The sequence below is a fragment of the Tamandua tetradactyla genome, chromosome 21 (assembly GCF_023851605.1).
Source record: "Tamandua tetradactyla isolate mTamTet1 chromosome 21, mTamTet1.pri, whole genome shotgun sequence".
NCBI classification, from domain to species: Eukaryota; Metazoa; Chordata; class Mammalia; order Pilosa; family Myrmecophagidae; genus Tamandua; species Tamandua tetradactyla.
The window spans coordinates 55,424,981-55,437,077 of NC_135347.1; the positions used below are offsets into that span (position 1 = coordinate 55,424,981).

A 12,097-nucleotide genomic window follows, 5' to 3' on the forward strand; every position below is an offset into this window, starting at 1 on the left:
GTACAAGTAAATGCACATATTTGTCTAAATGAAGTCCCAATTCTCCTGCTAATTCCTTCAAATAATCTCTCCAGTTCTCCGAGGATCTTTTTTTTTTTAACTTCACCCTAGAAGGAAGTCCAGAGAGGTGCAGTTTGCTTGTGGGACAGTAGGGGGCTCCACAAACCCAGGCGCTGTGGTTTATTAATAAAAGCTAAAATAAATAAATAAATGATGGGGGAAGAAATGTTAAAATGCATTTAGTAGATTGAAATGCTGGTGATTGGTGACGGGGAGGGGTAAGGGGTATGTATGAACTTTTTTCTTTTTTCTTATTTCTTTTTCTGGATTGATGCAAATGTACTAAGAAGTGAGACCTCTGGGCCCGCATTCACATTTATACTTTGACTGCTTGGGCTCTAAATCGTACTTGGAGAGAATGCGATAAGGGCTAAGGGAAGTTTAATATGTGAATGGAGCTCTCATACCCCAGGATGCCGGGGTGAGCTGAGCAAATGAAGGCTTTGAGTGGTTCCATTAGAGGAAATAAGGTGGGTGAATGGAGTGGTCACACGGCCCGTGGTGGATTAGACACACTGAACTCAGAGAAGCACCTGCTCCATGGAGTCGGTCCTCAGAAAACCACGAAGGGTCAAGAGTGGAGGCCCTAAGGGCAGACTCTGAGTGGACCCTTCGCTGTGCCACCTGTTGGATGTGCCATCTTGAGAAGCTCATCTAGCCACTCTGGGCCCACTGTCTTTTTCAGTTATATAGAAATGACAACAGTTCTTACCTCTGAAGTTGTTGTGGGCTTAAATGAATCGAGTTATGAAATTTCTTTGGCCTGGAACATAATACTACCTCAAAAAATATTAGCTATTATTAATTACAGTTGGAAGCAGAAATTTAGTTTCATTAAAACCAGCATCATCTGACATGTTAAATCAATGTTGTTAAATTGATTTTTAAAAATATTTATTTATTTATTTATTTATTTGGGGCGCAGGCTCTGGGAATCGAACCCGGGTCTCCTGCACAGAAGGCGGGCATTCTAACCACGTGTGCACCCGTTAAATTGAGTTTTGTTATTCGCTTTAGTGCGCATGTAATTTGCGGATTTGTTTTTATATTTGTATAAGCATAAGGTATTTATATTTAGTTTCATGAGTGCAATATTAGAATGGAAACTATTACAGTCAACACTGTAGGTGCATTGCCTTCCTCAAAATTTTCTAGAAATGCTTGTCTATACCTGTAGTACATGTTTTAGAGGAAAAGAGATTCTGTTACTTTTTCTTTAAATAATAAGTTAGCAAGTAATTGGCCATGGTAGGATTGATCGTCAAAGGAGTGGACTACGTGCTTGCTGAGAGAGGACCCGAAGGGGAGGGCTGGCTCTGGGCATGGCTGCCAGCTGAGGCTGGAAGCTGCTCTGCACCTGCCCCTGGGTGGATGCAGTCGAGAGCAGCGAGAGCCATGGAGAATGGGGCCCTTGGCGGAAAAAAGCAGACTTTGCATTGGTAGTGACTGGGCTTGATCAGGTCCCTCTAGGATTCCTGGTTGTCATGATCAGGGTCATGTGTCAACTTGGCCAGGTGGTGGTGCCTGGTTGTCTGGTCAGGCAAGTGCTGGCCTGTCTATTGTATGAGGACATTTCATGGACTTAAATCATGACCACGTCGGCTGCATCCACAGCTGATTGCATTTGTAATCAGCTAAGGGGAGTGTCTTCTACAATGAGTGAAGCTTAATCTAATCACTGGAAGGCTTTTAAGGAGGACTCAGAAGAGACAGTCACTCTTCCTCCTTCAGCCAGCAAACCTCTCCTGAGAGTTCACTGAGGACCTTCCTGGCGCTGCCAGATCGTGGCCTGCCCTACAGATCATCAACTCTACATCCACATGGTTATGTGAAACACTTCTATAAATTTTATATTTACAGATATCTCCTGCTGATTCGGTCACTCTAGAGAACCCTAGCTAATCCACTGTTCCTATTCAGGAAAGGATCTGGAGAGGACACACAGATATCCTCTTTTGAATTAGGGTGGGGGTCACCATGTCACACTAATTTGAATATTACAAAATAGTGAAGTTGGACATATAAATTAGGCACCCACCATATTTTCCGTTGGATACCTCTCTTCCTTAAGAAGTTGAGGTGAGGAAGGAAGTGGAGCTGAGCAGGCGCCTTAGCTGGGTGGCCACAGCCTCAGAGCCCCTGTTCGGCTGGCACTGGCTGCCAGGGGACAGGTGGATGCTCAAAGGCAGTGCTTCAATCTCAGCTCAACCCAGCAAGGGACCCAGCCAGGAGACCCACTTGCCAGACCCTCTTATTCCCAATAGCCAGACCTTTCTCAGCCTCACTGGTGAAATAAGAAGAAATGGAGATTTGCACCCACAGAGTCTGGGTGAGGTGGAAAGTACCCCATTTCTCCAGTACACTAAATTGCACTGTTGGGAGATGAGAGAAGAAACTGGATGAGGAAACTCTGAATCTTGTGGGGGGAAGACCGTCCTCACCAGTGGAAGGTACAAGCCCTGCAGACACTGGTTGAGGAAGGCAGCTGCTAACACTTCTGCTAAACCTGCTGGCTCAGGCTAAGACTGGAAACCGGAAATATCCTGCTGCTTCCCAGCTTTCAATACCTCTAGGACACATATTGCTTTCTCCCTTTGGAGAATTCTGCTCTGTGGAACAGGAAGGTGGACCCTTAGATATTTATTCTTCTATTTTGGTCGTTTGTCTAGGGCATGGCTCGGTCCTTACCACCTGAATGAGTGGCAATTTCACAACCCATATTCACTCCAGTAGCCCTCAGACAAGACCCCCTACCTCGAATAGGCTCTACAGAAAGGTACTCTGGATAAGGAAAGAAAACTAAGTAGACGAACAGAAACCTCTCCCTTACCTTGGAGCTAGATGACGAACAAACCCAGGTTCTGAATAATACCCAACAGTTACAAATTCCAGAGTTCAAAACCTTTCCCCCCAATTTTTTCTCCTGTCTTTTCAACTGGTGATGGTGGCAGCTGTGTGTGTGCATGTGTGCATGCGTGCATGTGTGTGCGTGTGTATGTGTGTGTGCATGTGTGTGCACGTGCATGTGTGCATGCAAGTGTGTGTGCATGTGTGTGCGCTTGCACACATGCTTGGATAGTGCACCTGCATGCTAATAGCTTTTAAGAGCCAGACTGTTGGGGTGCAAGGGTAGTTCAGTGGTAGAATTCTCGCTTGCCATGTGGGAGACCAGCCCCCACTCCAAAAAATAAATATTCAACAAATGATGCTGCAATAACTGGATAGTCACATGGAAAAAGAATGAAATGTAACTACCACCCCCCCCGCCCCGCCCCACACCATACAGCGTACCAAAAAGAAAAGAAGCCAGAATGCTGCAGGAAGGTAGAGACTCAGGACTGTCCTGGCTCTAAGAAGGTCAGACGGGCTTGCTCAACACCCTGAAAGTCAATGCCAGGCCAGGGCCAGTGTCCAACCGCAGGGCCTCCAGGGAAGCCAGCTCATTCAAATGCTAAGTAAATGTTCCCTGGAAGAACTTGACCCCAGGGATGAAATTCTTTCCTAAATTAAGTCATAAACAAAGGGGTTTGTTGGAAGCCATGTGGACTCTGATTCAAATGGGGACCTTTTGAATAACATGCAGTCTGTGGGAAACACATTGCTTTAAAAATGAATCTTGATAGAGCTGTCTGTAGGCACTATCTTTCTTTGGCCTGAGGCTGTTATATGGACAACTTGAAACACTGTCTTTATCCCATTACAAACCAAAGGGAGAGCTGCTAGGAACCCAGGGAATCAGTTCCAAACTCACCAATAGCTAGGAGGGCTCTTGGTGCCTGCCACGAAGAGGATCTGACCACAGGTTCCTTTGATGTTTTACAAAGGAATAGATGCCTTGAGAGTTAACTACATATGTGAAACATCATATAAACTAAACCCACTTTAGTTTTAGTTTCCATGGCTGCTCAAGCAGTTACCACGCCATGGGTTGGCTTAAACAATAGGAATTTATATGCTCATGGTTTTGAGGCCATGAGAGAGTTCGAATGAAGGGGTCATCAAGGTGATGCTTTCCTCCTGAAGACTGGCAGGTGGCAGGTGATCCTGGGTCCAGTGCTCTCTGTCCCATGAAGGTACATGGTGACCTCTCTTGGCCCCTCCATTCTCTTCCTGGTTCCGTTGAGTTTCAGCTTCTTGTTTGCCATGGCTTTCTCTGTCTGAATTACATTCAGCTTATAAAGGACTCCGATAACAGGATTGAAAGTCCTCCTGTTTGAGGTGGCCACACCTTTACTGAAGTAACCTTTTCAAGGGGTCCTACTTACAATGGAGTAAGACCCACAGGAGTGGTTAAGTTCATGTTTTAAGTAACATGTTTTTCTGGGGTACATACAGCTCCAAACCACCACGCCCACAAAGACCCAGGTCTCGTCTATTAGGAGTTATGGCCTGAATCAAACCCTACCTCCCTTCTCCCGTCCCCCCTCCTTTCCTTCCTCACACTTTACTCAGTCCCAGTGGAAGCATGAAAGAAGGTGGAATAAGTCACACTCGACTGGCTGGTTCTTGATCTGTCCAGAAACCCTGTGCCTCTGAACTGGAGTGTGCTGTGGCTGACCTCTCGTCATTCTGCCACCGGTCACCTCAGTGGCCTCAGTGGAGGGCCTGTAGAGATCCAAGGTCAGTGTCGAGTCCTCCTTTTGATTAATAAGGGCACAATTTTGAAAACATTTTACTTAGACAAACTAGACTGCCAATATAGCACACTCACACATGCACATCACGTGGTCCACTGTCCTACAGGAATATTCCCTTATCAGTGAGGATTAAAAAACCAAAAAAGACTCTGAAGTACACTGATTATTTTCAAACATTCAACCCCCAGAATTGGTTTATTGGCCCAAATTTTTAGATTTCAGGCTTGTTTGTTTCTTTCTTTTTTTGATGCTGAAAGTGTAGTTTTAACATACAATTTTAAAAAGGCTCTGAGAAAGCAATTCTGGTAGAGATCCTGTTGCCAGTTTGAAGGTAGGTTTAGCTTCTTTGACAATGGTTCTGGTTGTTTGTAGGATAAGCGTAGATTAGCACAAACCACACTGCACCAAGGGCCAGCAGATGCGTCGCCATTTGCCACATTTATCAATAATCGGTTATGTGTGCCCTTCAGTGACGAAACTACTCTTGATTATCGCTGAAGTCACCCCGCCCCTATAAGGGGAGTTGTGTGAGGCAGGCTCGGGGAGAGGTCAATGCCTGCCTCTGTTGGTGACTCCGCACCACCGCAGTCATCACTTGTGGCTGGAGAACGAAGGCCGTGGCTGCAGCAGGAAGAAGAGAGCAAGGGTGCGATGGGGGGCTCAGCCCTGGACACCCAGAGCCCCAGATGCCCGCGTCCACACGCTGAATCCAAGTCCCCACCCTGGTCCTCACTCCTTGCCCTCTGTTTGTTTAAAATGAATGAAAATATCTGCCTACGTATTCATTCATTATACCTTCTGACTCTCTGTTCTTGGGTTTTGGGGCACCAGGATATGGAATGTCTCGACCTCTTTGTGTTTGTTTAAGCTATGAGGCTAGAAGACAATCATGAGTATGACTGGATTCAGAAAAAGGAAATTGGAAGGAAGCTGGGAAAGCGCCACTGAACAGATGCGCCTTGATAAAGCGCGTCTATAGGGATGGCCTTTGGGTTTTCATAGAAGAGTGGCTTATAATATGGTTCATTGGAGCCTCAGTGACACCACTTGAATGTTTTGCAAGAACAAATACTGCTTGGAGTTATATTTCTGCATGTGCAATAAACAGAAAATTAACATGTGTAATATAGGGAAGAAAAATGGATTAACTTAGAAGAAGAACAACGGGAGTTCTCAGACAGGAATTTAGCCTTGATGGACAATGAAGCAACACTGTATTGCTGGTCTCCTTGGAGTGGGCTTTCTCTGGAGGGAAATCAAGCGCTTTGCAAACGAGCTGCAGATATCAGCATCCCAGCATAAAACTCATGGCATCAAATGAATCTATCTGCAAATGAGCTCATAAAATGTTTGTTAGCCATGAAACAGTCCCCTATCATATGTGCAGTTTTGGTAACAGCAATCTTAGAGTTTGCTGCACACAGTAAGAAGTTAGGGTGTGATTTTATACCTGGTGAGATACATGCAATTGAAGTTTCCTCCTGGGAAGACAGCTGCCTGTCTGCATGGCTCAGGAATATGTGTATAGCAAAATCTACCTGGGAAGGTGGTTGTGCTCATCAAGCTCACCTGCCTCTACCGCAGAAGGACCGAAGAGATCTTCTGTCAAATGCCCTTCAAACAAGGACTTCTGGAATTTGTCAGTATCACAGCTACCAGTGACACAAATGTGACTCAGGATTATTTCCACCAGCTTACAGGGGCAAGAACGGTACCTCAGGTCTTTATCGGAAAAGATTGCATGGGTGGATATTCTGATCCAATAAATATGTAAAACCGTGGGAGACTGAAGAGCCTGCTACAGCAAACTGAAGCTCTAAAATAATTACAGAGCAGATCCCAATGATGTCCTTCTTGGGACCTGGATGGCTTCACCAATGAGGACAGCACTTCTTGGTGGATGGATCTAGACTATTCTTACCAACTACAGCAGCTGTTTACTTAAATTCTGAAATGTATTAATCAAAATAATAATAATAATAGGGGTAGAGTTGAGGGGGCTTCAGTTTTTCTTTCTGATCAGTAGTAAAAAGCAGACCCCCTTTCCCCCTACCATGGGGACAAAAAGATTGATGGACCATCTTGGGTTTCTTCTAGATTGGGCTTTTGGGCTCTAAAAGAATATGACAAGTTCTGATTTAGGATTCATCCACTGACTCAGAAGAAGTTCTTTCTCTTTGACATGCTTGTCTTGCTGTTCATGTGCCAGCCCTGCTCCCCCTCTCCACCAGCGTTTCTCAACCACAGCCATGCTTGTTCCAGGCACCCCAGGCGGAATCTATATTTGGTCTTCAGCACTAACCATCAGTCAAAAATCTCTTGCTGAGCTTGACCTTCTAGAGTTTGCATTAGGAAATCAATAGCTTCTTAAATATGCTTTTCCAAACTCCATGCACATCCCCCTTCACCATCTTCACACCACCTTATCCCATACTGAGGACCACTGCCGTGAGCCAGCGTTCTCAGCCCTCACATCTTAGAGTCCCCACGGCAGCTGTTCAACAGTTCCACGAACAGTCTGAGGACGAGAGTTGAAAAGTTAACCACCTCACTGGGTGCCACAGGGTCAGAGACACACGTGCAGATGCTGCAACATAAGAATTCCTTCTCATATAATTTAATTTTGGGTTCTAGAGTTGCAGGATTATGTTCATTTCCTTTTGTGTAATCTTGTATGATTAATTTATTTTCTAATAGAGAAGAACTCAGAGATGATGATTCTGTTAGTTTGTTAAATTCTTTTCCATGTCTTAAGACTGAAATACACAGACTTAAAGCTTTGTTCATGTTTGTCCCCTGCCATTATAAATAAAGGCATGGATTGCTGTCAAAAAAAGAAAAGTTAGGCTGTGTTGCCTTAAAACACAAAATTTAAATTAGTTTAAAATTACGGCTATAATATAATCATGTAATCACACACACACAAAAAAACAAGCTAATATAGAAAGGAATAAAATGAAAAATAAAAGCCATCCTTCTACCCCCACCCTACCCTTCAATCTCTAGTTCTATTCCTCAGAAGTAGCCACCAGTAACATTACGGGGTCAGTTAGGATGCTTTCTGATAGTATGTAATAAAGAACAAAAAAGTGCCTTCAACAATGTGAGCATTTATGAATGCCTAACCCAGTGAGGGCTGGCTTCGTGGTGGTGTGAATCTAGTGGTGGGGTCTCCCCTCCTCTGGGACCCCCAGGTAGGCCCCTTCCAAGTGCTGGCTCCGTGGCTTCCCTTGTGTGACAAACAGCCACACAGGTGTGGCCTGTACAGCTGCATAATGCAATACACCAAGGAAGAGGGGACAGCTGTTCCTCTTAAAATCCAGGACTTTCTAGAATACCTCCCCTTGCGTCTCGTTGTCCTGAATTAGGGCACACGCCCGTTCCTAAACAACCGCTGGGGTCGAAGGGATTGGATGACTTTCAGGGTTAACAGGTCCACTCCCAGATCTGGGGATAGCTCAGCCTTCCTGAAACATGTGGCTGCGTGGGGTGGAGATAACGCCATAAAACATAGAAATCAAAGAGTTGTTAGAGGAAAGAGGAATGGATGTTTGGCTCGTGACCCCAGATAAATGTCCTTCCAGAAAATCTCACTGGTATTGCTTCTTCTACTGGGTACTCACAGTAATAATAGCAATATGTATTGGGTCTCATCGCCTTCAGGCACTGCGCTGATGGTTTTACAGATAGCATCTCATTTTGACCTTTAAAAATCGTGGGGTGGAATATACACATTTCCCCATTCTACAGATTGGAAACCAGTGCTCAATAAACTTCAACGATTTGCTTTAAGACCAAGAACTAGGTAGGTTGGAGATGAAATTCAAAGTCTGGTCTCTGTGGGTGCAAAGAATATTTACCCAGTACCTGCGCTGTCTCTGTGTGCACTCAGCACCGACCAAGCCTTCTAGCTCAACGTCTTATCTCTGTCCTGCTCTTCACCTCCCTTCCCCTTAACAACCCACCCTGTGCTCACAGTGTGACCCTTATCAAATCCTTAAAAGGTTCCCCTCTGAAACGTGGGACTCTCACCTTGGCCTTCTTTGTCCACAACCCTCAGGCATTTTTCTTTTCTCCTCCTGCTTCCCCATTAGGAGCCCTCTTTGACCGTGCAATCACCACCCCTTGCCCCTCGCCTCCTGTGCCCCTCCTCCCAGCCGGGCACCCCCTCCTCCTTCTCCCCTCCTCTAACTTGCTTGGACTCTGGAGCCAACATTTCGATTCTACACTCACCGCCCCCTCCAGCTTCTCCTGCCTGGATCACCCCATGTCCTGGTCTTACTAATTCCCACCTAGAATCAATCTTACCTAAAACTCCTCCCCAGAGTTTCCTTCTTAATGCTTCGGGTGAAAAGTCATAATTGTGTTTATTTCCAGCCTCCTCTAGGCTCTCATTCCCAGCAGAGGCGACCACACTTTCTCCCTCGCTGAGTAATGGGGTCCTTGGGAGGGAATTCACCTCTGAACACCCTCTACCCGCCACCTGGCAGGGCCTGAGGTGAGGTGGGGGTGGAGTTTCCGGGAGAAACCAGTCAGGAGAGCAAGTATCACCTGAGGTCACTACGCCTTGTGGCTGGGTCAACAGTGAGGCCTGAGGAGCTCATGAAACTGGAAGAACTGAGAATGAGGAGGAGTGGAAGGGGCTAGAGGCCCAAAGAAACTTTGAAAGCTTGTGGGGATGCCTGAGGTGGATTTTCCAGGGCTCACGCTTGTGGGGACAGGCTAATTTAAAGGGCTGGAGTGGGCAGATGGTCCCTTCCTCAGGTCAATTCTGTTTTCCTCAATTCTTATCTCTCCTCCTTAGAGCAAGCAGCAGTCTTCCTTCTGATTTTCTCACTCCTTCAGTGCTCCCCCTTTTCTTGGTTCATCATTCTTTTTCTTTCATGAAACTGTTTAGAGCTTTCTTGTCCTAAAATAGATCTTGCTGTCTTCTTTTTCCCCAGCACCTCCTCTCCTCACCATTATAGCGGTCGACAAGAGCTGCTGACTCCTCGGCTCTTTCTCCCTTCTTGGCCTCTCCATTCGACCTTAGACGCTGCTGCTCTCCCAAAGTCCTGGGGATGCTGGGCTCACCTTCCCCGGCTAAATCTACTCCCTTCTCCTGGTGATATGCTGTCCAAACCCTCTGGAGTAACTTCCTAGGGCTGTTGTAAGAAATTACCATAAACTTGGTGATGGGAAGCAACAAAAATTCATTCTCTCAAGGTTCTAGAGGCCAGAAGTCTGAAATCAAGGTGGTGGGAGGGTCGGTTCCTTCTGGAGGCACTGAGGGAGAAGTGGTCCCACGCCTTTCTCCTACCTTCTGGTGGCTGAGGCAATCCCTGGCATTCCTTGATTTGTCAACACATCGCGCCAATCTCTGCTTCCTTTCACACGTGGCCTTCCTCTCTGGCTCTCTGGGTCTTTGTCTCACATAAGGGCACTCATCATTGGATTTAGGACCCACCCTGAATCTGGGATGATCTCATTTTGAGATCCTTAACTTAATTACACCACAAAGACCCCATTTCCGAATAAGGTCACATTCATAGGTCTCAGGGAATTACGACTTGAACAAAACTTCTCAGGGCCACTATTCAACTGACTACACTCCCTACAGCATTTGAGAACCCTGCTTCTTTTGGAAACTCGTTTTCCTTGGACTTTATCACATGACTTTCTTCTCATTTTCCTCCTAGCTTGTTGCTTAGTCCATCACTTTTCATGGACTCTCTTTTTCTTTCACTGGAGCTTAAATGCAGATATACCCCCCAAATTCTTCTTTTTTTTGCTCTACATTTTCTCCCCATGCAATCTCCTTCAATTCTGTGGTTTAAACTCTCACCCAAATGCTGAAGACTCTCTAAATCATTTTACCTTTAGCCCCAGGGTTGGGACCAGGGTGCCAAACTTAAGGGAATGCAAAAAAACCCAAAAACAAACAAAAAAAAAAACCAAATAAAAACCAGTAATCAAGATATATACTATTTAATATAACATTGTAAAAATTTTTTTAAAAATGCAAAAAATTCCACGATGAACAAAATACCCGAATTTTAAATAAAGACAGATTTGTATAAATGCTGTGCAGCCCCATGTTAGAACTTGTGGCAAAAGGAAAACTCAGTTACACTGATACACAAATATATCAGGATATAAAATTCATTAATCTTCCGTGTTGGTGGATCTCAATCATTATTGTGCCCCTAAGGGGACTCTTTTATTTTTTGTAACTGTGTTTTTATTTAAACAAAATTTATACAACATAAAACTTACCATTTTAAAGTGCACAATTCAGTACAATCCAGCGATCTCTAGTGTATTCACAATGTTATGCAACCATCACCAGTATCGAATTTCGAACATTTCCAACACTCCAGAAAGAAACTCTGTACCTGTTAGTAGTTGCTCCCAATAAGCCCCTCCCCTCGACATCTGGCAATCACTAATCTCCCTGTCTCTATGGATTTGCCTATTTTGGATTTCATATAAATGGAATCATACAATATGTGGCCTTTTGTGTCTGGCTTCTCTCCCTTGGCATGATCTCAAAGTTCATCCTTATGGTAGTGTGTTATCAGAACATTCCTTTTCACGGCTGAACTATAGTCTATTGTATGGATGTGTTAGGTGTCTGCCTTCAGAGACCCTGACTCCATTTATCTTCAGAGAGGCCCAGGCATCTTCAGTTTCCTTTCTTTTTTAAGATCTATCCCTTCCCCAGGTGGTCCATAGTTTCAGCCAGGGCTGAGGATCCTGCCCGAGACACGTCGGCAGGCTCTTTGGGCTCAAAGCCCCCATAAAAACGGTCTCCTCTAAAATGGCATTTCCTCCCTACTAGATACTTAGTTTTCAAGTGCAGAAACCACGTCTTATCCCTTCCTGTTTCTCCTCCGGGGTCTTGCTCTGTACCTAACCCATAGTAGGTTCAGTTTGAGGAATGAATAAATTCACTGAATAAAACGAGTGAATGAACCATGAATGACATAGTTCACTGCCTTATTAAATGGTACTCTGGACACAATGTAACTTTTCTGTGTGACTAAGAGTCATTATGACAAATGCTTTTTGTTGTACAGGTTGTGGCATCAAGGTTAAAAGGAATATTTATCATCTCCCTCCTTCCCCCTACCACCATTATAATCTGCTGGTGAAATAAACTCAGAAGAACTGAAAATTGTCAGCGAAAATCAGATAAGCAAGACTGAAAATTGAACTTAATTTTTTGTTTTTTTTTTTTGCATGGGCAGGCACTGGGAATTGAACCCGGGTCTCCGGCATGGCAGGTGAGAACTCTGCCACTGAGCCACCATTGCACCACCTTAAACTTAATCTTATTAAGTTTTTTCACTAAATCTAAGTGAATAGACTCTGCATTTAGATGATTACTACCTCTTCTTGAGCGAATGGGCTCTGTAAGT

The 12,097-nt window shown here is 44.8% G+C and overlaps 1 pseudogene; it reads left to right on the top strand.

The window, feature by feature from the left end:
* The first annotated feature begins 473 nt into the window (after positions 1-473).
* The window catches only part of LOC143665223 (testis development-related protein pseudogene), a 31,415-nt pseudogene continuing 19,791 nt past the window's right edge, over positions 474-12,097 (top strand).